Genomic DNA, 24,390 nt, shown 5'->3' with positions numbered 1-24,390 from the left:
GGTCAGTATAAAAGATGAGTTATTGTTCAGATGAAGCTAAGGGCAAATGACTAATTGAAGAATTTCAAATACATTATTATTTTTAATACAGAGCATCTGCTGTTACAGATAAACCCCTTATCCTGCCCAGATCTTATGAGACCAAGAACACAAGTAAAAGGGGTAAAAAGCCTTCTGGAAACTGTAAGAGTAACATTCTCCACACAAGGCAACTGGACGTTGGCGGCCAATACCATACTGCTCCACTACATTCACTAGAAGGCAGCCTGTCCTGCCCATTTTAGTGGGAGGGTAGCTCACCTGGACAGTTATCTCTTCATTCCTGTCTCATAAATTAACGCTTACTTTGCATGGGTCACTCAAAGAAAACTGTCTCTCTCTCACATATCAGAGCAGAAGTATTTGCAGGTCAGAAAACTATAAAAATAACTGCTGGTTTCAAATTAAAAAAGAAAAAAACCAAAAACCTACAGGACAGTAATTAAGCCCTATTCAGACAAAATGGACAGCTTTTCAACATAAGAAATACTTAAATATGAGAAATAATGATCACAGCAAAAAGTGAAAAGTTGTAGCAAAGAACAGCATATGATGTAGTAGCTCTGTTCCTTCTGCATCATTTTTTTTCTCCCTAAGTTGGTATTGAAGGCTGTTTCCTCCTTAGGAATTTCTGTGTTCCTCTGTACTAATACAACTTCTTAGTAGCCTTTCCTTCCTGTGGACATTAATAATTGATTTAATCTTTAAAATAATCAAAACAAAACAAAACAAGCTGGAAGGGATGATTGCAAAAGGGATGAAAAAGAAAATGTATGCCACTTCAGTACCCCAGTAATGACTGGGATCACTCAGGTTAATATAACCTGATTGCCTGAATTATTTTTGAAACGTACAGCCTCTGTGGATGTTTTTAATGCTTTTTTTTTTTTTTTTTTTCCTTCCAAAAAATCTTCTGCTAATTAAATGGATGTTCTTCATAGCTTCTTCTGTTACATTTGGTCAAAGAGAATAAAGCCCAAAACAAGATGAAAAGATTGCCACTCATTCTTTCCACTGGCATCCTGCTTTGGTGCTTTCTTAGCACTTTGGTAGCTGCTGTATCAGCTAGAGGAAATGTCCAGCACTTAGATGTTACGTGACTGGGAAGAAGAAGTTTATACTTCTCTGTAGAGACCTCAATAAATGCAGTGTGCTGTGGCTTTGCCCTTACTCCACTCCATAAAACTGCAGCTCTAGGTGTGATGTGTATTAGGAGGAAGTCCACTGCATAAAGTTCCTGGTCAACTTCCAAGATTTACACAAGTTACCTCTATGTTTACTAACAGTGTTTGGCTTCTCTCCTTTAATTCTCTGCAATAAATCCTTGTGATTTTTTTCTGAGCTTTAATATACTCTTTACGGAATATTATCAATCTTCCCAAATGGGTGGGGATATTACCAAGCTTGCATGATATATATATGTAAAATTTTATAGTTGTTGGGTCATTTGTGTAACTCTACTGATATTGTGTAACAGTGTTGGCACCCTGTATGCATTACGTTGGTAACTCCTGCACCCTCAGTTACAGGACTCCAATGTGAGAAGTCTGGGAAAGGTGGAGGGGAAAGGTGCTATACAGAAAACAAAACCACAGTGGATATCACAGCATCCTTAAATACTGAAGACACAAACTGTCACTGACAAGCAGTCCCTTTCATCCTTGTTGGCTATGACAGGGAGCACAGATGCTATAGGAGATATCAACAGCTGTCCATATAGAAAAGAGAAATCAAAGATAGAGATGTTTTATGTTCTGGCTCCATGTCTTGTGCCAGTAACATATAATCAGGTAATTTAAAAAAAATATATTGTTTGCTATTGGGTATTAATTTTTAAATTAATTTTAAATCTCATCCCCTGGCTCGCAGCAAGCACTATAAGGGAGTGGTGAAATGGAGAGGAGGAAAATAAGAGGCCATGAACATGTCAGTGAAGTTATTCTGCATGGCCTCATTCCTCCTGACAGAAATGTGTATAGCAATGTGTCAAAAACCCAATATCCTTTTGTATTTTTTTACGAACATTCTCCTGGGCTGAGTGCGTCATCAGTCTGTGCACAGAATTGCTATAGTCACACAGAGCTAGAAGGGATGTTTGGAGGGCAGAATCATGCTACCCTCATTAGGACACTGACATTTCGTAATTTCTCTTCTCTCATTCTGGCTTCCATTTTAACAGCAATCTCTGAAAATCAGCCCATCCTAGGATTTTATGTCATCTGGTTTCAGTTCAGACTGGAATACAGAATTAATGCCACTGAAATAATGCCAATTTTTTGTCTGACAGCTGAACCACAAACTATGCAAACAAAATACAGTTCAAAGTTGGTCCAAAACAGAGTTTCTTTTCCCTTTCTGAGTTATTCAGCCTTCTTTGATTGCTGTTTGTAAAGTTCAAGTTCATTTTGAACTGAAGATAGTGCTTTGAAAGAGGAAATTTCAGCTTGAAAATATCAAGACAAAATATATTAATTTTTCCAAATAATTTTCTTCCCTTTTCTCACTCCTGCTCTTTTCTGAATTTAAGTTGTTTCAATTCTTGAGAAAGGAGACAGTACAGGTGGATTTGCTGTTTTCAATTATTTGTTCAATCTCTGTCGTTTGTCCGAGGTCTCTATAACAGTTCAGTTGAAATATGTAAATCGATGCATCTTGTCTACTTCCTTCTCACTGATTTTTTGCTCTTCCTGGAACTGGGCTAATTAGAAGTTCAATCTCCCAGTACATTTATACATTGGGAAACACTGAAGTTTTGCTCTTATCTATGTAGTGGCTGACCTTGCCATGCAAGAGCTGAGAGTTTTCAATCTTTGGTAATCTGCAGGGCAAACTTCAAACACCACAGCTCAAGCCTTTTGTCTCTTCACTGTTTGTGCTTTAATATAATTTTTTGGGTGTTCAAATGCATGTACTCTGTGACCAGCTCCTAAAAACAGTGTTTGGGTTTCATTGACTGCTTTCCCACAGGTCTGAAAGGGGCCTGTTTTCCCCCAAGGGTGACTTATTCTTTTGTTTGGTGATCTTTTTTGCAGCAATGTGCACTCTGTGCTAAGTTTGATGTTACTGATATCCTTTAAGACTGACCCACACTTAATGCCAACACTAAACTGATAAAGAGATGTCAGAAACAGACACAGAATTAGATTTTTCCCCAATTTCTCTGATTAACTTTGTCATAAAAATTACAGTATTATTTTTTCTTTACCAAAGCAGAGGTTCTCCTATAGGAGCATGCAAGGGCAGCGGGAGAAGAAAAGGGGTTATTCAGTGTGTAAGAGGCTTCTTCTCTCTTTCCCACACTATTATTAACAAAATCTTCAGTGTATGCAAGTGCATCTGTTTGCACATGAAAAACCACCACATGCAATAGTTCAATAGTGCTCTTGCTAATTAATGTGAACACTTACACATGCAAATCACATTAACTATCAGTTTGTGCATGCAATTACTTGATTTATGCATGCAAATGTCCACCTGAGGCCAGATCTTAACCTATTGTAATCTGGCATAGCTCCACTGACTCCAGTCAAGCCATGCTGATTTATATTTGCTACAGAATTATTCCATGGTATTTTTGCTGACAATTTTACATTATTGGCAGCATTATAGATGCAGTTTCAGACTTGCTTCAAAAAGCTGACCTTTTGCATTCCTAACAAAGGCAGTATCTGACTCTAGTCATAGCCTGGATTTTACATTTTCTTCAAATCCTATATGCTGAACCACCTCCTTTCTATCTATGAACTCAGCTTGCTCTATAAATCTTATCATGCCCTACAACCTGCAGCCTGAAAGGAAAGAAGGTCAGCAATTAGCCTTTTCAAAATAATGGCATGTTAGTTGTAGAGTTTTTGGGTGGTCCTATATATCAGATTGACTTTTAGTTACTGATCAATTGAAGATCATTTGTAAGATACAATGAGAAACTAGATAGCCTGTTGCTCTGGGCAAGGTTTATTCCAGGGCTGGAGTGGAGGGAAGGTAACTTCAAAATGAAGGTGTGGAAAAAGTTTCATTATTCAAGTATTTCTCCAGCCAACAACGAGCAGGCTGCTTTAATGCAGGTGTTGATTTCAGCTGAGTGCTTTCTTGGTGTCATGACAGCAATTATACACTTTTTCAGGGAATCACTTCAAAATGGTCTTGAAAAAGGCTCCAGACAAATTTAAAATGCTTCTTGCTGCTTAAAGAAAAAATTTCAAAGCCTTTAAAAATATTTAAGTACACATATTGCAAAGATCATGAAACACAGATTTTCTCAACTCTGGAAAGATTGATCTGACCCTAAAGAACACAGAGATGCTCCATTAGCAGGCCTCTTAAACAGAAGTTAGTTGTAAAGTAACAAGAAGATCAGCTCTACTTATAGATCAGCTATAGAATCTCATCTGGCTATGGCAAATACTGCTGAGCAGTAGTCGCACAGGAATAATTCTTCTGCAGTCTTTTATTTTTCTAGGTCTACAGCCTATTTTGGTACCTTGGCCATTGCAAGAACAGCCATTCCTACTCTGGGAAATGCATACCACTAGTGTACTGTGAACACCCTGAAATAACCTGCTAGACCTGGTACAGGGGATGGATAAAACTGAGCTCCCAGAATAAATATGAGTCATGGGATAGAAGACAAGGAGATGTATAGGTGATTGTGGAATAAAAAGGTGGCTTTCAGCTAGAACTGCATCCTTTCTTTTAGCTGATGGACCTGGCAGCAGCACACGTGAAGTTGCAAGGAGTGGCATGAAAAGCAGGCAGTGGCAGGAGGCCCAGAGGGATGAGGAGGACAAAGCTTGGGACATGGGTGTGGAAGCACCACCGTGTTTCTTATACAAGGTCCTACTTCAAAGAAATGTACCTGTTACACTGAGGAATTCTGAGAAGTGAAAATCTATGCAAGATGCAGTGGAATTTTTTTTTACAGGAGCATCATGCAGACAAGGTCTGGGGGATAATCAGCTTGACCTTCTAAAAGATCTGATGGGAAAGCAATTTTAACATCCAGAGGAGACTAAATATATCTTTCTGCTTTCTGGCAAATGAAACAGCTATTTCGTCCATGAGCTCTGCTTCTTAAAATTACTACTTGATTTACAGCTGTTAAGTCATTTTAAGGATCTGATTAATCATTTGCTATTGGCAGGTTGAGTTATATCTGCTAAAAATAAGAAACAATGTATTGTGTCTTAATCAGAGTTATGGGGAACATGGACAAACAGAAGGGATTCTTGCAAACTTTCTGTGCACTTATGCGTATGATGCATGTTGGAGATAAACATACAAACACCACAATCTGCTTGGTTAGTAGAGCTGATTATTGAAAAGAAACTGTATTCCCACTGCATTTTAGTGCCATGATTGGTCATGGAAATTTTGTGAGAAAATAATGCTTGATTGAGGGTATACTCAGCAAAGTACTGTGAAATAGATGCTCCAAAAACAGGTAATTAGCAACTATTTCAAATATTCATTCTTATCTTGTTACTGTTGAAGCTGATGCATTAAAAGAAGAGAAAAACATGAACCGAGCTATTTCCTATAAAGTTTTGTAACAAAGAAGGTGGATGTATGTTTGTATCCCTAATACCAACCATAGAATCATAGAATGGCCTAGGTTGGAAGGGACATCAAGGATTATGAATCTCCAGCCCCCCTGCCACATGCAGGGCCACCAACCTCCCCATTTAATACTAGACCACATTGCCCAGGGCCGCATCTAACCTGACCTTTAGATGCTATAGGTCTTAACATTTTCCTTTGAACTTCTCACAATTTTTTGCAAAGAAATTTCTGAAAGATAATATCTGCCCACAGCCTATAATTCCCTTTTACACTGTTAAGTACTGAGTGCTATTCTTACATGTTATACATGGCTTATTGCAGCAGTTTGTAAGAATAAGTATAAAAACAATGAAAAACAAAACCGTTCCACAGCAAACACTCCCACACCTCCCGTACCATGATTCCTCGGCTACAAATACTAAATCCATCACAGTTTAAACAATCAGTGAAGACTGTTTCTTCAACAATTTACTCTGCTCAGCACAAGAGCTACCAGCAAGATTTAAGTGATTAGCAACACATGGTTAATGTAATAGAAAAGATACTGGATTCCCTGTTTCACTTCCTACAATTCTTAGTCACAGTCTTGTTAATGGAATATAGAAAGGTAGAAGACTGCATATGGATGAGTACTTCTGGACTGAGAATGAAGGCTACGTGTAGAATTTTCTGAAATGGTTGTGTTATAAACTGTGGAAGTCCTTGGGACTTAATGTGCTTTCTGAAAGAACACCATTAGTGTGTCAATATGGATTCTGTTTGTTCTAATTGCAACATAGGAAATAAATTTGTGTTGAAGACATAATCTAACCTTGCTGTAACAAATCATCAGCACGCTAGGATAAATATTCATGATATCAGACTGTTCACTGTAATAGGGTTTGGCCGCTGCATAAGAAAAATGGAGAATCTTGCAATTTGAATTAAACATTTACATATAGTGCTTTTATGAAAATTGTTTCCCGCAGATAAACATTAAGGTGATACCTTAAATAAGAAGCAAAAAATAAATTAGAGCAAAAATGGGAAGGATTTTTGCAGACCACGTACAACACATATTGGGGAAGACTATGAATTTTCAGATTATTCTAGGATTAACTTCTCATTTTTTTTTAATCATTCTAACTAATGTAAAATAAATTAACTCACTGATAGAAACATTAAAGTAGGATGTTATGGTTAAGTTAGAAGAATGATTTTGAAAATAGACTATGTTTAGACAGAATATTTCCATAGGAGGAAAAAAAAAAGAAACAGAAAAAAGGAATTTTACACAACCTTGCTTACGGTACACAATTACAAGTTTGCTTAGATCTGAAGACTAACCTATGCTTGTCTACACGAAGTAGGTGTATTTAATACACATCTAGATACACATATTCATATATAGATACATATATACGCATATATTTCAGCCTCACACTGAAAAACTGTATGTACATATGTTTTTGGAATATGCTTGTATGGTTTCTTGACTGCAGTGCTGACCATCCAATGCAGGACAGTCTTGCTGCCAGTTTTTGACTTCTGGCTGCTGGTTCATCAGTCTTTCTTATTGCATAAGTGCTGTTCCACATATATTTGAAGATCTCGGTGGACAACATGGTGAACATGATGAGCAGTCTGCCATTGCAGCAAAGAATAACAAAAGCACAGGAGGCTGTTAGCTTAAGAATGTAGGTAGAAGGTGGAAGAAAATGATAGTTCTCTGTTTGGAAACTGAGATGGTGTCAGGAAGACTGTGTCTAAATCTCATTTTTCTCCTTAAAAACACATTCGCATACTGACATGAGTCCAACAGAAGGCTGCAGAGAGAAACACAGCTCTGTATAAGAAGTTATTGTGTTACTAAGATAAGTGGACTTGTTCAGTTTGTAGAAAAGAAATGTAGCAACAGCTGTCTTTAACAACCTAATGGTAAGATAGGGAGAAAATGGGGACAGATTCGTCTCTGAGGTACATAGCAAAAGAACGAGGTGCGACAGACAAAGAAAATTCTGACTGAACAATTAGGAACACACTGTTTACAGTGGGATGGTCAAACATGGACACAGACTGCTCAGCTCACAGGCTGTGAGATCTTCATCCCTGGAGACAACTAAGGTTTGCCAAGATGAGACCCTTGCCTAGCTTCAAAGCTAGCCCTTCTGGCCCAATAAATGATTATTAATACTTGCTTATTACAGTGTCTTCAAGGAAATACATTTGGGACAGATATTTCTATAAAGCAGAAATAAGAAATTCAAATAAATATTTTCTTTTAGCTTTTGTTACTTTAGTCTTCTGTTTTGGATTTATTTATAAGATCAAGTGAGCAAGATTTCTCAAAGCTATGGCTGAATAAAACTATAAACACATCCTTCAGAGGGAAAACTTCATCCAGGTATAAAAGAAAAAAAGAGGCGAGGGGGGACGAAGTTGTTTCAAGCTTAAAAACAAAAACAAAAAAAAACACAACTCTGCTTGCTTTCTTTCAGAAAGGCTAATTCTGTGCAATTTTGAAAGATTCCTGCAAGCATCCATTGACTACAGTGACAGATGTAATTACTCAGCATCTCTTCAAATAGCAAAGTATGTGAGTAAACAGCAGATTTCCACATACATTGACAACTTTCAATTCCATTGTTTTGAACGCTTTGGCAAACTCTTAAGAAAATGTCTTTTGTGTACATTTCTGTCAGTATCTGCAGTTTGTCAAAGCTTCTAGCAAGGTCAACTAGGGTAGGATTTCAAGATTTTTCTGTAATTTCTTTGTAAGTCCTTCTAGTTCTGGCCACCTCATCCCCACACAAAAACCCAGGGTAGCTAATTCTAGGTAATGTGCCAGAAGGACTTTCTGCCCCAGTGCACTTCCAGCCATGTTAGAATCACATCTACTCGTTGGTTCATATGACATTCCTGAATAGGCCAGAAAAGTTTCAAAGACACTTTACAGAACATAGATTTCAAATTGTGCTTCAATAACCTCTGGAAATCCATTCCCACTACTTTTACTAAAAGTTTTAACTTGTTATGCTGTGACAAATGGTATGTGAACTGACAATGTACTTGGTCAAGATTTTGTCTCTTCTGTCATGCTACCAGCACTTTTCTGTTTGGCAGAGTAGAAAATTATCTTAGCCCTCATTAGATGACATGGTGGAGAACCTGTTTACACCCAGCCTCACTGTCTTTCCAATGCTACTTCTCATTTTGCTGATGGATGTAGACTAGCTTGGGAAAAATGGTCCAAGCTGTTTATATGTTTGTACAAAACAGGTAGATACCTAGAAGATTGCACCATTGTTGTATCCCAAGTGCAGGCAGTGTAGGGGATTTTTCTGTCTTCCCGTTGATTTTGTTTTTATTTGGCTCCAGCAGCACAGAAGGTTCCCAGTTACAGTCTAAGCTATTGCATTTGTCTTTAGAGCTCAGTTTGAACAATGAAATCTCATCTACACATCTACCTGAGATTATTATAGGCACTGCTGTGTCAGGCAGATTGCAGAGGAGCGGAATTTTAAGAAAAGTGAAGCCTAATTTGGAGATGGCAGTCTGTCAGCACTGACAGCACAGCACAGAAGAGATTTCCCACTGGAAATGAGTCTTGAACCAGTTTGTCTTTTAATGGTCATCTGAGATGTTCACAAATAAGCAAGGTCACAATGCAACAGAAAATAATTCAGCACTGTAAAACTGCTGAGCAACAGATGCATCTATGTATGGTTGTATTTTCACATCTCACAACTAAAAGCTGTGTTCAGTAGTGACTCAGTAGTCTGTGGTATATCATCCAGCATGCTATGATTATACAAATAATACTAGTAATAATAACAAATGTACCTGTGAGGTTGGAAGTGAATAATCTGACTCCTTTTTCCCCCATCAGCTCTGTGTGTGTTCCCATTTCCACCACTGTGCCATCCACAATGCCCACGATTACACTGCAATCTGAGTGGGAGAAAGCCGATGAGCAGTAATAATAGTAGTTTGACCTCTCCTGGCCTATAAACAAAATACCCAACTGTAATTCATGTCCCCTGTTGCTTGATGGTTTAGAATAATTCCTCTAATTTATCATATTGATACTGCTGTTACATCCCATTGATCTCATTTGCTGAACACCAGTACAATCCATAGTTCTTTCACAACTGACTTAAAGTATTACCTGTTTCCTTTCCTGACAGGCTGGAGTCGAAACCTGCCTTCTGTTTTGGCTTTTTCTTGCTTCTGCTTTCACTGGAGTATCTTTTGTTGTTTAAAGTTCTATGGGACAGAAAGCTGGGAATACTTCCATGGATGCTGGCTTATTGGCAGAGGGCACAACTGTGTTTTACTCTCTTAGGTCCCTCTGGTTCCAACAGTGGGACACTCACTGTTCAACACAAGGAAACATTACCCAACATTTCCTCGCCAAAGTGTTTGCTCTTAATAGCTAGATTTGGGCCTCCACTGCCCCTTAAAATGTGGGTTTTATAATCTAATAATTTGTGGAGGAAAGCTATTGACCTCACTCAAGTGCAGAGGCCTTGATTTCCAGGAGCAGGCTTGCAGGTTGGTACCTGAAGCCTATTTAAGTTAACTGTTCTGAGTTAAATATTCAAACAGATAAATTGTCTGAAGTGTTACAGTGAAGGCTCATCCCCACAAATGGCTGCTGTGTGGTAACAGCCCCCAGCTGGATAAGCCAAGTGGAAGTCATTGTTTCAGTGGTGGTGAGGTGGAAGATACAAGAATATTGCCACAGAACAGCAGGCAGTCTTTTCTCGCAGTGAATGGGGAAATTACCCATGCAATTTCTACAAATCTGTCACAGACAATGATAACTGTCACTTGTATCCCTTCCCTGAGTTTAAGTTAAATGTATGAAAAGAGAAATGAAGGTTATATCAATAACAAAGTACCTTTTCCAGTCCAGTGTGAGCTTGTGTCTTGTTTTCTGTGCCTGGAACAGGTGCAGTGTCATCAAATAGGAGTTTTTTTTTTTAGGACTGTACACCACAGCTCAGTCAATAGCCATTCCTCATTTCTGACCCCCCCCCAGTTTCTGCTGATTTCCCCTTTCAAGAACAGTGGTAACATTTTTCTAAAAGAAGAATACAAGATCTATCATTTTTTGCATCGTGAATAATTAGTTTTTAAATAGTATATGACCTGAGTGCAGGTAAATGGAAAGGTCCCCCTTGGTTTCTATGTTTAGTTCAAGCTACAAAAAAAAAATGGGAGCTAAAAGTAATGTTTTCCTTCCACATAACATTTCTTCCTCCTAGAAACTGAATACCAGTGCAAACTCACTCTAATTCAGAGTGCTTGCCCTCTGACATCATATATGTGAACGGATCCACTGGCAACAGCAGTGATACATGCAAGCCCCAAGTGACTTGCGTCTCGCTGGGGCAAGGCAGTGTGTTTACAATATTATGAGAGCTGCAATTTCCATTTTCTACACAAGGTGGCTGCCGAAAATCACTGTTGGCTTACACTGTTGCCTTTTTTTTTTTTTAAACAAAAACAAAAAAACCCACCAAAAACAATAACCCAGAGGGACAGATCTCCCCTCCTTGGGACCAGCATATAAAACTTTTCCAGGTCAAGGTGTCATAGATGTCATTCTGGTTTTTAAAAGGCATTTTAATGGTTCACTCAGCCACCTTGCAATTCTGGAATTTGTTCTTCAAATCTTTTATTTTCTACTCCATCTCTTCATTCTTAGTTATTATTTTTAGAGAGATAAGTTATGTTTTATAAATAAGTCCACCACATAAAAAAAACAAAACAGAACAAACAAACAAACAAAAAAAAAAAACGAAAAAAAAAAAAAACCAGCCAGTTTCTATTCAGTACCAAACTTTCTGTCAATCTTTTCCTAGAAATATGTTTGCATATTGCAACTATAAAATCCAGAATGTTATCATACACATTTTGTTAGATTGTGTTGCAGGTATAGTTTCTTAATCATTTTCTTTGTCTTGTCTTACAACAGTTATAGTTATCCTAAAGAGAATGGCTACTTGGCTGACCATGTTGATGAACTGAGCAAAGCATCTTAATTAACATAAATGTAACCCCAATGAAGTTGTTTTCCAGTTTTTCATTCATTCATTCATTCAGGAGGCATCCTTATCTTCTTTTCTTTGATTACAAAGGGAGCCTTGATGACTAGCTTAGGCTAAAAATCTAACTTCTAGATGCTGATGAGAACCCGGGAGGTTATTTTGCAGGAAATAAAAGCATTTTTACAATCCCTAAGTGATTAATTTCTTTTTTGCCCTTACAGTCAAGGCAGCAAACTTTTAAACCTAACCATGAATCTAGATTTTAGGTTGATACTTACATGAATGTGTTTCACCTACTGAAAGAACAAGTCTCAGCAGCACAACCAGAAGTCAGGACAGCTCTCTGTATAACAAAGCCCCTAACATTCATTTATAAATAGCTTCCCAGAGCCAAGAAACTCCGAATACTCTCGCTACCAATGCTGATTAGGAGGTAGTTTTCAGCTGTTATGCCTGTGCTGTTAAAACCTTACTGGATACTCTGATACCCACTTGCAGACAAGAGGAAAAAAGAGAACTTCAAAAAAGAAACAAACCAAACAGACAATGTAGTACACTTTTGCACAGGCTTCCTATGTCGTCCCTGTTTGTCATTGTGGCAGAAACATCTGATTTATGCACTCCAGCCTCCTGGTCCTTTACAACCAGGCTGCTCTGGTGCATTAAGGTAGTCTTTTACTGAATGCTGTGAGGTTTCTGGCAGCCCCTTTCATCCAGCTTGTTGATACCCCTCTGGGTGGCAGCCTCGGTCCCATTCATTTACCCAGGTTTGGTATCATCTGTGAACTTGTTGAGGACACAGTCTTTTTCACAGTCCATGTCACCAATGAAGGAATCAAATAATAGCAACCCTGGAGAAACACCACTTGCAACTGGCTACTGGCTGTGCTTTGAACTTGGAGCATTATACAACTGGGTTTTCACCAGCTTTGTAGTCCATCCACTCAATCAATATTTCCTTATTTTGAATGTTTCCATATCTAATACAAAAGAAATATAAAATAAAATCATTAAGTCACTCAGGACGCAAAAGACCTTAAAGATCATTGGGTCCAACCATGACTTAGCCATACTACTCTAACTAACAACACTCTGCTAAATCATGTCCCTGTGCACCACATCCAAACAGTTTTTAAACACATCCAGGGATGGTGACTCAACCACCTCCCTGGGGAGCCTATTCTGTAAAGAAGTGTTTCCTAATATCCAACCTAAAGTTACTCTGGCACAACTTGAATGTTATTTTCTGTTCACTCAGAACTATTTCAAAATTTCTCTCTGCTTTATGGTACAGTATTTACTGTCCAAATTAATGGAAACATACCATATATGGTTGCAGAATCCCCATTCCAGCTACACTTGGAGTAAAAGAAACAATTGCTGAAAACCAGGAATGGGAAAATCTACCATATAAAGAAAGATGAAAAAGGATTGGAACTATTTCACCAAGAAGAGAATGGAAAGGACATAATTTGTATATATGGTATACAGAAAAAGAGACTGGAAAATTCTTTGTTCTCCCTGTGCAAGAGCAACAGCATAATTTTAATATCCAAAAACAATAGAACTGCTCGTCTGGAACCCAGCAGGAACACTACATCCATTTCCAATTTTTTTTTTTTTCTAGCTGTATGTCTAATATATTAATCCAGGCTGGATGTGGCTCTGGGCAGCCTGGTCTAGTGGTTGGTGACCCTGCCTGTGGCAGGGAGGTTGAAATTATGGTCCTTTTCAACCCAAGCTATTTTATGATTCTATGATTCTATGATATTAGCCTAGACTATACTGGACCTTATGTGCCCTTTTTGTGTGTATTTTTGCCTTACAAACTTGGTTGCAAGTTCACTGTTTAGGTATGTACTTCCATTATTCTTCATTAATAAAAGACAAATATTATAAATGAGTAATCTGATGCAAGACAAATATTTCTTGGATACAGAAGAGCTGCAAACATGAGAAATCATGCTGCCTCTTCATACACAGAACACAGCTTCAGAGAGCTGCACCAAGGCATTCAGACTTGCCTGAGAGTGTGCAGAAGCTGTGTAACAAATAGCAGATACAGGTCATTTCAAGAGAAATGTTAGTTCAACTGCAACCAATTTTCTGCCCTTTCCCATGGGAGATTGTTTTTCATGTGCCTATTTTTAACTTGGATTATTATTCCTTACTATGTTGTGATAGCCGCAGGAGTATTGTTTTCAGTTTATCAAAGTAAATATTTACTGGGAAAAAAAGAACTTATTCAGATGGTATGTAAAATGCAAAAAAAGCCAACAACAACAAGAAAACAAAAACGAAAACAAACTCTAAACCACTGAACTCCTTTATTTTGGAAGCAAAAAATCATAACAAAAATATACTGAAAGCACTGATCCAAAACCTTATGAAATGAAGGTCTCAGGGTTTAGTAAGGAAAATGTGGAGAAAGATAATTTTCCAAGAAAGGTGTAGTTGTTGCATTAATCACCTAAGGAACTTGCACCTTAAAACAAAATCTCTCAGCCAACCCACTGACTTTGCCTTGGTGAACAAAAGGGCATGCACATGGATTGCTTCCATGGTCCTGAGCCTTTGCTGCTGATGGTGGTTGAGTATGTCCTGTAACATTCTAAATTGGAGGGCTGAAGACTTCTCTGAGAGCAGCCTCCTGAGGCCTCACAACTGCTTCTCTTCTCTTCTCTTCTCTTCTCTTCTCTTCTCTTCTCTTCTCTTCTCTTCTCTTCTCTTCTCTTCTCTTCTCTTCTCTTCTCTTCTCTTCTCTTCTCTTCTCTTCTCTTCTCTTCTCTTCTCTTCTCTTCTCTTCTCTTCTCTTCTCTTCTCTTCTCTTCTCTTCTCTTCTCTTCTCTTCTCTTCTCTTCTCTTCTCTTCTCTTCTCTTCTCTTCTCTTCTCTTCTCTTCTCTTCTCTTCTCTTCTCTTCTCTTCTCTTCTCTTCTCTTCTCTTCTCTTCTCTTCTCTTCTCTTCTCCCTTCCCCTCCCCTCCCCTCCCCTCTTCTCCTTTTAACTTTTGTTCAATTCTAGAAGCAAATAAGAACTTAATACAGCTATGCACTAGATTCATACAAACCATGCTGCAATTTAAGTCTTCCTATTCCACACCAGCAGATGCATCTGTATGAATATCATTAGAAACCATGGATTTCACAAAGAGCTTTGCAGGTGCTGTTGAGAACAATAAGAGGTATGGTAGAGCAAAAGGATGGCAGTATAAAAAATAGCAATGCATACTTGTTTGTCTGAGATATTCTGGATACAACAGAGACACACTGTATGCTTGCATGTTTCACTTGGCAGAAAGTAGGTGTTATAAGTATTTTTGGATATGAAAAAGAACTGATTAGAAATCACAAGTGGTTCCATCACCTTCTGTGCTTGTGTAAACACTTTATGTGATGTTAGTTTTTTTTTTTTTAATCAATAATATATAAGCGGAAAGTGTAATTTGTATTCAAGTTTATCATCAGCAGTCTAATTTAACAAACTCTTCCAACATCAGCAAGAGTTGAATTTTAAATTGCCAGATTAAATATTTAGTACCTTTCAGTACAAAACTGAGGATTTGTTTAAAGTCCCTGGTTCAAATTTGATCTATTATTCAAGGGACGAATTCGACCTAAAAATTCAGAAAAGAAATACAATAATTGGTACAATACAAGGCAACATTATGACCTCCATCAGCATATTCCTTTTACAAGACATGTCAGAATGCAATCTTCTGCTCCTTTAGATTCAGATAGTGCATCATAGTGTATGAAATTCTTGTTTAAGACTGGTGATTTGTTCCATGTACTGCATGTAAAGCAGAAGCTCAGACAAGAAATGGTTATTTTACTGTTCCCTTTATATGGTATTAAGCTCATCTGGAACTGCTGATTTATAAATTACACGCATAAAAATATATCATTGTAAATAGCACAACACATATGAGCTATACAGTCCACAGCTGCAGCTGAAAATATTAAGCTCTGGTTAGAAATCTGCTTTTATGAAAAATGTTCCTATCTGAGAAGCATCTTTCCATTTTCTTTCCTTTGTACTCATACTTGATGTATTTGGTAGAATGTCTAGGATTTGTAAGTTCCTCTCTAAACTGTATAGCTTTTGCAATACTTTCTTTGGGCTCTTCCATTCAAGTTATTGCTGTCTCCTCTTATTTCAACCAGCAGTGATGCAAGTTGGCTTTGTGCTGCTCCTTGTCTTCATAGAGGAATGATACAGATGTCCCAGCAGCAAACAAAAGACGGAGGGAATGGCTGTGCAACCCACAAACTCTGACCCATTCATAGTAAAAGACAAGAAATGCATTTTTAAATGTCAGCTCTTTCCTCTGCAAAGGATAAAGATTCTGTTGCAAAATAAAATAAAATAAAATAAAATCATGTAGAACTTCATTTCAGATGAAAGATTCCCTAAACACGCTAACCATATTCAACATAAAAGTGATATATACCAATTTCATAGTGACTAGTGTTGCCTCAGAGAGAACTCTGACGTTCACAAATTCATCAAAATTTGATAATTATTATTTTATTTGAACAATTTAAAATATTTGTATTAATAGTATTGCAAACAATAGTAGATTTCTATATGACATATGAATTTATATATATAATTGTATCAAGTGTAATAAGATGCACACATTAAATGTGTTGTTGCTCACAACATATTTATACACTGTATCTTACAACATTCTTATTTTCTTTCTGCTGGACATATGCATATATATGTTGTTCTGAAAGAGTGATTACAGAAATTTCGGTTAGTTTATGGTATTTGCTTCCTACATTAATTAAATGATTGATTTTACAACATAATTTATTTTTTAGAAAGAGCTATGATCACTTTCGCCATGTTGAGTAATTGCATGCTTATAGGCACAGACACAGTTTAAACTTATGAACGCTATTGTCTTTTTGTATTTTTCTATTAGACTTATAACAAGCTTTATTTTCCTTTCCATACGGATTGAAATCTGACCTTCCCTCTCCCCAAGTGCAATGTTCTTGACTCAGACAGTATTTGAAAATTCTGGCAATTCTCCAAATGATACGTTTAAAGAATATTTTTATTAGCATCTGATTTGTGTTTGTTGGTGACATGTCTGGCCCTCACATAACCAATAGCTTGCCAAAACATAAGTTCTCTGGGATAACTTCAGTTTTACACTGAGTCTTTTCTGGATTCACACAATTTAATTAAATTTTTATTTTTATTTTTTAGAATTTCTATGGCCTGCTGAATTAACAACACAATTCTGATAGAAATAAACATTCCTTACTGTCAAAAGCGAATACAAAACTTACAGCTATAGACCATAAAAATCAACTTTTTCCTTGATCAGAAACTCGCAGATGAAGGGAAAAAGTGTGAAGACAATATGCAGCTTGGATTAAGAAAATGTTTTTCTGAAACAATAAGACCATTTATTCTTAAATGACAAGTCATTTCTCTATGAAAGTTGCTGTGTTTGGATTATGGAAAGACAAGCTGCATTTTGGAATGGGCTTTTTATTTAGAACATTTCCTTTTCAATTTTCTTTAACTTCAGAAAAGTCATAGATGAGCATTAACAGAGAGAGGCCTTGTGTTTCAGTCTTACCAAAGCATTTTCTTTGCACATATTGCATATTTCTAATATGTGGAACATATCAGCAAAAGCTAAGGAATTTAGAAAGAAAAATACACATCTACCTCCCTAGGCTGTTGCCTACCTTTAAGCCACTGTTATCCACACTAGCACTCCAAATTCATCCAAGTATCAGTGTCCATCAAGGCTTCATTTTAGGAACAAAGCCACAGATAGGGTTCCTTCCCAACTCCAAGCTCAAACCAGGTTTTAATAGTGGAGGAATAGACACCAGCCTGAATTTGAAGCAAAGTAGAAAAGCTCTTGGTCTGCTCTGACACTGCACCTTTTCTTACACCTGTTTTAACAACTCTTTCAGTGGCTGGTCCCCTTAAGCTGCAGGCTGATGAAAAGAGGTTTTAGCAAGGTGGAAGTTGGACTCTTCTCCCATGTAACAGTGACAGGATGAGAGGTAATGGCCCTAAGTTGTGACAGGGGAGGATCAGGTTGGATATTAGGAAAAATATCTTTGAAAGAGTAGTGATGTGTTGGAGCAGGCTGCCCAGGGAGGTGGTGGAGTCACCATCCATGGAGACTTTGAAGAAGGTGGATGTGGCATTGAGGGACATGGTCTGTGGGCGTGGTGAGGATGGTTTGGATGATCTCAGAAGTCTTCCCCAACCTTCATGATTCTGCGATTCTGTGAGGAGAGGTTTTGGTGGCTCTCCATGCAACGCTGTGCTAGCCAGCTTCATCATGACAGGATGTATGCAAGACATGGAAGGAGATTTAAGCATTTTTATAGACCACAACAAACTGTCTCTATGGTCAAATACTTACAGAAACTTCAAAAATACAAAATTACCTGTGAAACTGATTAATGCAATATTGCAATTTCATAGAAAAACAGAATGGATTAACTTGGAAGGGACCTTAAAAATCATCGAGTTCCAGTCCCCTGCTGTAGGCAGAGCTGCCGCCCACTGGATCAGGCTGCTCAGGGCCCCATCCCCAGCCTGGCCTTGAACACCTTGAACATCCATAGTTTCTCTGGGAAGCCCACGCCAGTGCCTCACCACCCTCTGAGTAAAAACGTTCTTCCTAACATCTTCCTTCTTTTAGTTTAAAGCCATTCCCCTTTGCCCTAGCACTGTCACATTGTGCAAAAACTTTCTCTTGACTGATTACAAGGTCCTTTTAAGTACTAGAAGGTCTTAATGAGGTTTCTCCGGAGTCTTATCTTCTCAATTTGAATGACATTTTAAATGTACATCATTCGTAATGTACCCTTCTGACACTTGTGCTTCTTCTCTTTGCTTCATGGTTGTTGTTCATCTAAACACTATGTAGCATTTTAGCTCCTAAAACAGTGACTGATTTTATAATCAAGATCAAGAGAATTCACTTTGAATATGTCTTTTGAACTTGTATGTCTGGGTTCACAAATACAAACAATGTAACCAGCTGAAGAAAACACACATATAAAAGTGATGTTCTGAGAACATAAAAGGAAGAAGGAAATGAAGCTCATTGAAAATATCTGAATTTACTTCCCCTCATCTTCAGTCCTGGCTTCAGGGACTCCTTAGTAAGAACAACACCCAGCAGGTTGATTGCACAAGAAAAGCTGTGTAATCCAGGAGGCATTATCATGTAGTACATTCATAAGGTTGTTCACCTGGGATAGCAGCAATGCCACAATTTTCTTGATAGGGAATTTAAACGGTGAAAGTCATTAATTGGCTGAATTTTTCTCCTGCATGTGAAAACAAATCATGGTTGTATGATTTACTTGTGTTTTTAATCAAACGTTATCTCTTGGGAGGAGACCTGACTGCTCACTGGGAATTTTCTTGCACTGCTATGCAGAAAAGCTATTCTCTTTTTCTAGAGACAGAATTTGTCTCTGTTTGAGCTCTATTAGTCACTAGCAGTGAATGCATCAGCTACCACTTCTCAGTAGGCAATAACAATGACTGTGACCACAGCGGAAATCCAGGCTCCTTACAGTCTCTTCCTTCTTTGCTTTTGTTACACAAGATTTCATATTATTCATGATGGGTGATCTTTTTTAGCTTGGGTTTCTTTACATGACTGATTTAGATGCTATAAAGTAAAAAAAAAAATTAATAAAACCCGACTAGACACCACTTTATTACAAAAGCATTGGTAAATAGCATAAATCAAAATCCATTTTAAAATCAAACAGGATATATATTTTTTCCCCCCAGATCTCTCTGATGTGACTAGGAAAGCAAACCAATATATTTCAGGTGAAGGAGGTAGTCCTTCTTTTCCTTACACCTCTTTAGAGCCACATGGTGCTTTGTAAATTACTTGCAACTAAAATAATCAGGAATAGCTTCACAGAAAGGCAGGTTAAATGGACCCTCTAGGACTAACAGAATTGAAGATTAACTTGGCTTAACAATGCCCCTGTAATACTTGAGCACACAGTATTCCAGGGACTCAGTTTATCCTCTTGCATTGAACTGCACAGTTTCAGGTACAATTATGGAAATAGGAAGAGATCACAGGAAGTTAATAACAGCTATTGAACCAAATACTCAGCTAGAATAATTATTTTGGCCCTGCTTTAAGCAGGCAGCTTTAGTGAGAAGCAAACCACTGAACACTGAGAACGTGCCACCCCAAATCAGAAAAGAGGAGAGAGCAATGTAAAGGGAAATAAAAGAGGCAATAAAATCACTTATTTATTGTTTGCATCCTGGCAACAAGAAATAGATAAGGTCTCTAATGCCCACATTAGAAGGAGCTAGATGACATTTGTCTGCATTTTCACTTGTAAGTGAGCTCTTACTGGGAGAATAATCACAGAAAAATGCCTATTGTGCCCTTTTAGCAGACAATCCACTCAGTCCATTGCATACCAACACTGCTGCTCTTCTAGACAGAAGTCAAGAAATTCAGATTCGTCCTGATACTTAAGAGAATTCACCCCCAAGACCCTTCCTGAAAGTGCCTCCAACACAGAGTGATTCTCTATGGCACTAGGGACAGAACAACTTGCAGAACCCTGCCCTTCCTCAGAGCACAGCTGTTAACTGTTTCCTTGAGAGCATCTTCTGTCAAAGGACAGAATTACTGAAAAAGAAATGCAGCAGGGGAGCTAACTGATATCTCAAGGGCTTGGATGAAAATCAGTTATCAGCCTCAGGAAGGTTTGTCCTGTGGTTTAAACACTGTCTAATAGAGAGAGACAGGTCTGGCAAATAGAGAGGTTTAAAATCACCATGGCCTAACCTAGAGCTCTCAAAACTCGCTACTCTGAAACAGTTTAATGGGCTAGGAAACCTGGCACTTTTGTCTAGGTTTTCTTTGCATTTTCTGCTAAGAAAAGATCAGGAAAGAAGATGTCTTTGACTACTGAAACATCTGTTTTGGGAGTGGTTCTTGAAAGGAGACATGGAGAAAACACCTTTTTTTTTTCATACATGAGACATCCATGTAATATTATGCATTACCTTGCTCATTAGCAGAAATAAATAAAATTACATGCAATCTTGATGCCTATGACCTCTGTTAAAAAGTTGATCATGCCCTCTTGTGAGATGGAAAGCAGGGAGGGAGGTTTGCACATTACTGCTAATATTCTGCACTGTAGGGAGGAAAAGTGTTTAAATAGAAAACTATAAGCAGATCTGATGCAGTTGCTCTGCATTTTATCTGACATTATTTTAGGGGTTATCTGTATGAAAGAACACAGACTAATTAAAAATATACAACTACATTCAGGGGTAGGCACTATATTTTATGACAGGCCCATAATGACCCCAGCCCAATGCAAGAGCCTGCAGGTGCAAGGTAGGGACCTGCAGGTGAAAGAGAGGAGGGTTAAAGTGGTTCAAGAGTGTCTGACAGCAGCTGGGGCTCTGTGAAAGACTGTTAGATCTGTAAGGGAGTGTGCTGGCCAGAATCTCTGTGCTGCGGGATAGGACAGTATATGGAAGGAATGTGTCTGCACTTACATCCATCCCTTTGAGAAGAGAGAGAGAAGTGGTAAGTACTATACTGGTTGTGGGTTTGCTTGTGATGTTTTGTTTTGTTTTGTTTTTGTTTTTGTTTTTTTTTTATGTTCAGTCATGTTCTGTTCAGTCACCTCATTGAAGAAACTTAGTGCAATGTGGCCTATTTGTCAGATTTTTATTTTCAAGTGTTCTCAAGTTGAGAATTACTATGAATTGTTTCCGACCTTTTCCACTTGTCACCTCTGTTGAAAAATCAAAGAGCTTCCGAGGAAGCCCCATGTACTGCTGATGCCTACAGCATCCATAATGTGTGCCTCATCTACGCACTAGTAACTCCTTCTTAGATGACTTTTTTTTTTTTTTTTTTTTTTTTTTTTTGTGTCTTAACTTTCTCTGCCCTTACCAGTTATCTTCCCTCTTCCTAACCTTATGTGACAAGCCAGGCTTCCTGGCAGTAAACCTGCCCCAGAAGATGCCTATAGTTCCCTGAAGCTACAATTAACACAGAGCTTCAAGAATTCTGCAGCCCAAAAGGAAAAACAGTTTTACTACCCGTCTTGCTTCTAATGGTCTTTCTTTGGGAGAATCACTGGATTATGAGGGAAAAAATGTTTGCAGTGAGTTCTATTCTCCTCCCAGACTAACTTCAAGGTTCTACACCTGTATGTTTTTGGACATAGGAACATCTTAGGGAGGAAAAAATAAAAGAAAATTTGTGCGAGTTCACTATGAATGAAGATTTCATGAACAGCAGTTTTGCTGTGTGGAGAGAACAGTGTGTTCAGAGTCAAGACTAAATATCTCTGCTCAAGGGCAAGTTATTCAAGGAGGAATTTGCCTTGCATCCCTGCCAGCTGCTGTGTCCAAGCACGGCAGTGCTATCACAGTAGCATGTGATGTGCGCTCACATCACTAAAAATATTGTGGTAGAACACACAGGCAGTGATGGGCAAGACCTGAGCCGATAGATGTCACTGTTGCATATGTTATGTGGTTTTATACTTCTGGCAAGCGCTGCTGGATGTAGCTATGCAAGGAAAAGACTGGCTACGTGTCCTGTGTGCTTTGTAATACACACGCCTGTCGATATGACAGGAAGTAAGTGAACTGGGGCTTCTGCTGTCTAGTGCTTCATTAATCAGACTGCTAAAAATGTTTATTTTGTCACTTAATGATAAAAGCAGACCTTCACCATAGACCTGTTTCAATATGCAGACCTGGCAATTAGCAAAGCCATCTGTAACATGGTGGTAAATAGACATTCCAGAGATAGAAGTGAAGCAGAGAAAGCATGGAGCAGCACAAAGCAGTGCCCAGCCATTTCCGCCCTGAGACAGCATCTCTTTGGGCACCATGCTGCTTCAGGCACACGTAATAGAGACGGGCTATCAGAGCTCCTGGCAGCCCTTGAGGCTGACTCACACCTGGGAAAGTCACCAGAAGGCCTCACTGCAACACTGGGCAGTGCATTTTGTCTCACCCGTGTCTCAGCTGAGATGTTGCCAGGAGACACTTTTTGGGGAGGTTTTCTCTCACCAGGAGTTTGCTTTCCCTTCCTTGCTGGCTTGTTCATCCTGGCCTCGTTTCATGCCACAGCCCTCTCATGCTCCTGCATCTCTGGCTGCATAACGGGGAAATCACAGAAAATGTTACTATAATTAACATGCCACTTCAGGGTCTCATTCCTGGCTCATGAGTCATCCCCTCTGTTCCTTCCCCCTTATGGCAATTCACGTGCATCTGTGCCTTTGCCTCAAATGGCAATGTTTTCACTATGTGGCCCTTTGCTCAGTGATGCCAGGTAGAGCAGGCAGTTTTGATCCTACCGACTTAACCGGAAAATCTGAAGAGGCTTTTTGGCCTCCTGAGTTTCCTGCATCTCATTAGGCTGCCTGGTGCACATCTGTAACAGCTCACAAGCAAGCCTGTCAGCACATGGCTCATTAAGGAACTGTGGTTGCCAGCTTCTTTTGGCCTAACTCCTTCCTTTCCCGGCCCAGCACAAGTGCTGCTCTGTGCTCCGATACCTTTGTGGGAGCCTGAAGGAGACCAAAGCAGTCTTGTGAGCATCACACTTTTCTGTGGGCGTCAGCGCAATCTGATGTGCAATGGCCATCATGCTCCCTGAGTGTGTTGAAGTGGAAAATCCCCATGCATTGGGCTCTGACCTGAGGGACTTGCCTTGCCAACTACACAGAAAAGTCCAGTTGGTTGAGAAGGTTTTGGCCTCTCGCAAGTCCTTTTGTAACTTCTCTCTTTCCTTGATCATATTGTATTTATGTATATATTAAAAAAAAAAAAGAAAAAAAAAAAAGAAGAAGAATTTAAGTCAAGGGTATTTTTTACCATTATCTCTCTATTTTAAATTAAAAAATATATATTTCTAGTTAATCATCAGAATTTATTTCTTGACCCATATACGTATACTATTACAGTAATATCAAGACCCAAAGTACCTCAAACTTAAGCTTCCACAACATCTTTGTTGTCCCAGCAAAAAAAATCTGGTGGTACAAAGTGAGCATCGTCACCTTGCCCTGCTAATGCTGCTCTTCCTCAGGAATCTCAGACATTTCCTGAATTGGGGATCCAGAGAATTTCTCACAAAAACGTTACTCAAGGACTATTTTGGCTAAATCCATCTTTATTTATGGTACCTTAAAAATATTTTCAGCTGTCCATTGAAGCACTAAAAAACACAGATTTGTATGAGCTTGTACTTGCTCAAGAAACATGTAGATGTGGTGCTTAAGGACACGGTTTAGTGGGCAATCACTGGTGGGCGGGTGGAAGGTTGGACTAGATGATCTTAGAGGTCTTTTCCAACTTTTATGATTCTGTGATTCTACAAAACAAGTGTTTGTGCTGTGAATGCTCAGAGATGCCTAGTGGGGATGGGTGGCAGCTGTAGCTTCCTGCCATTGTCCTGCATTTCCTCTTCACACATCTGTCTCATCCCAGGCTTCATTTTCTGTAACTCTTTCCGGTCAGCAAGCTGGTGAATACATGCAGGTTGCCCGAGTCCCATTTGAATGAAAAGAACTTTGCAAGGTGCAAGAGTTCTTCCTACTCCTTCTTCCTACTCTACCTTATTCATCTGCTGCTCCTCAGTCCGCTTTCCCAAAAGTTTCTCCTTGTTGCAAGAGTCACCTGCTGTGGTTGCACCTCCAGCTCAGAGCACCAGGACCAGCCAATTGGCTC

General features: G+C 38.7%; 1 long non-coding RNA gene across 1 annotated transcript; it reads right to left on the bottom strand.

The window, feature by feature from the left end:
- Positions 1-328: 328 nt before the first annotated feature.
- LOC125696302 (uncharacterized) lies at positions 329-11,968 on the bottom strand. Its single transcript, XR_007378269.1, has 3 exons — positions 11,912-11,968; positions 9,421-9,528; positions 329-715 (listed from the first exon to the last, which is right to left on the bottom strand). It is a non-coding gene; the product is annotated as an uncharacterized LOC125696302 (long non-coding RNA).
- Positions 11,969-24,390: the final 12,422 nt, after the last annotated feature.

The sequence above is a fragment of the Lagopus muta genome, chromosome 7 (genome assembly GCF_023343835.1).
Source record: "Lagopus muta isolate bLagMut1 chromosome 7, bLagMut1 primary, whole genome shotgun sequence".
Lineage (NCBI taxonomy): Eukaryota > Metazoa > Chordata > Aves > Galliformes > Phasianidae > Lagopus > Lagopus muta.
Note: the sequence above shows the minus strand (reverse complement) of the source record. Positions and strands in the feature narration are given on the sequence as shown.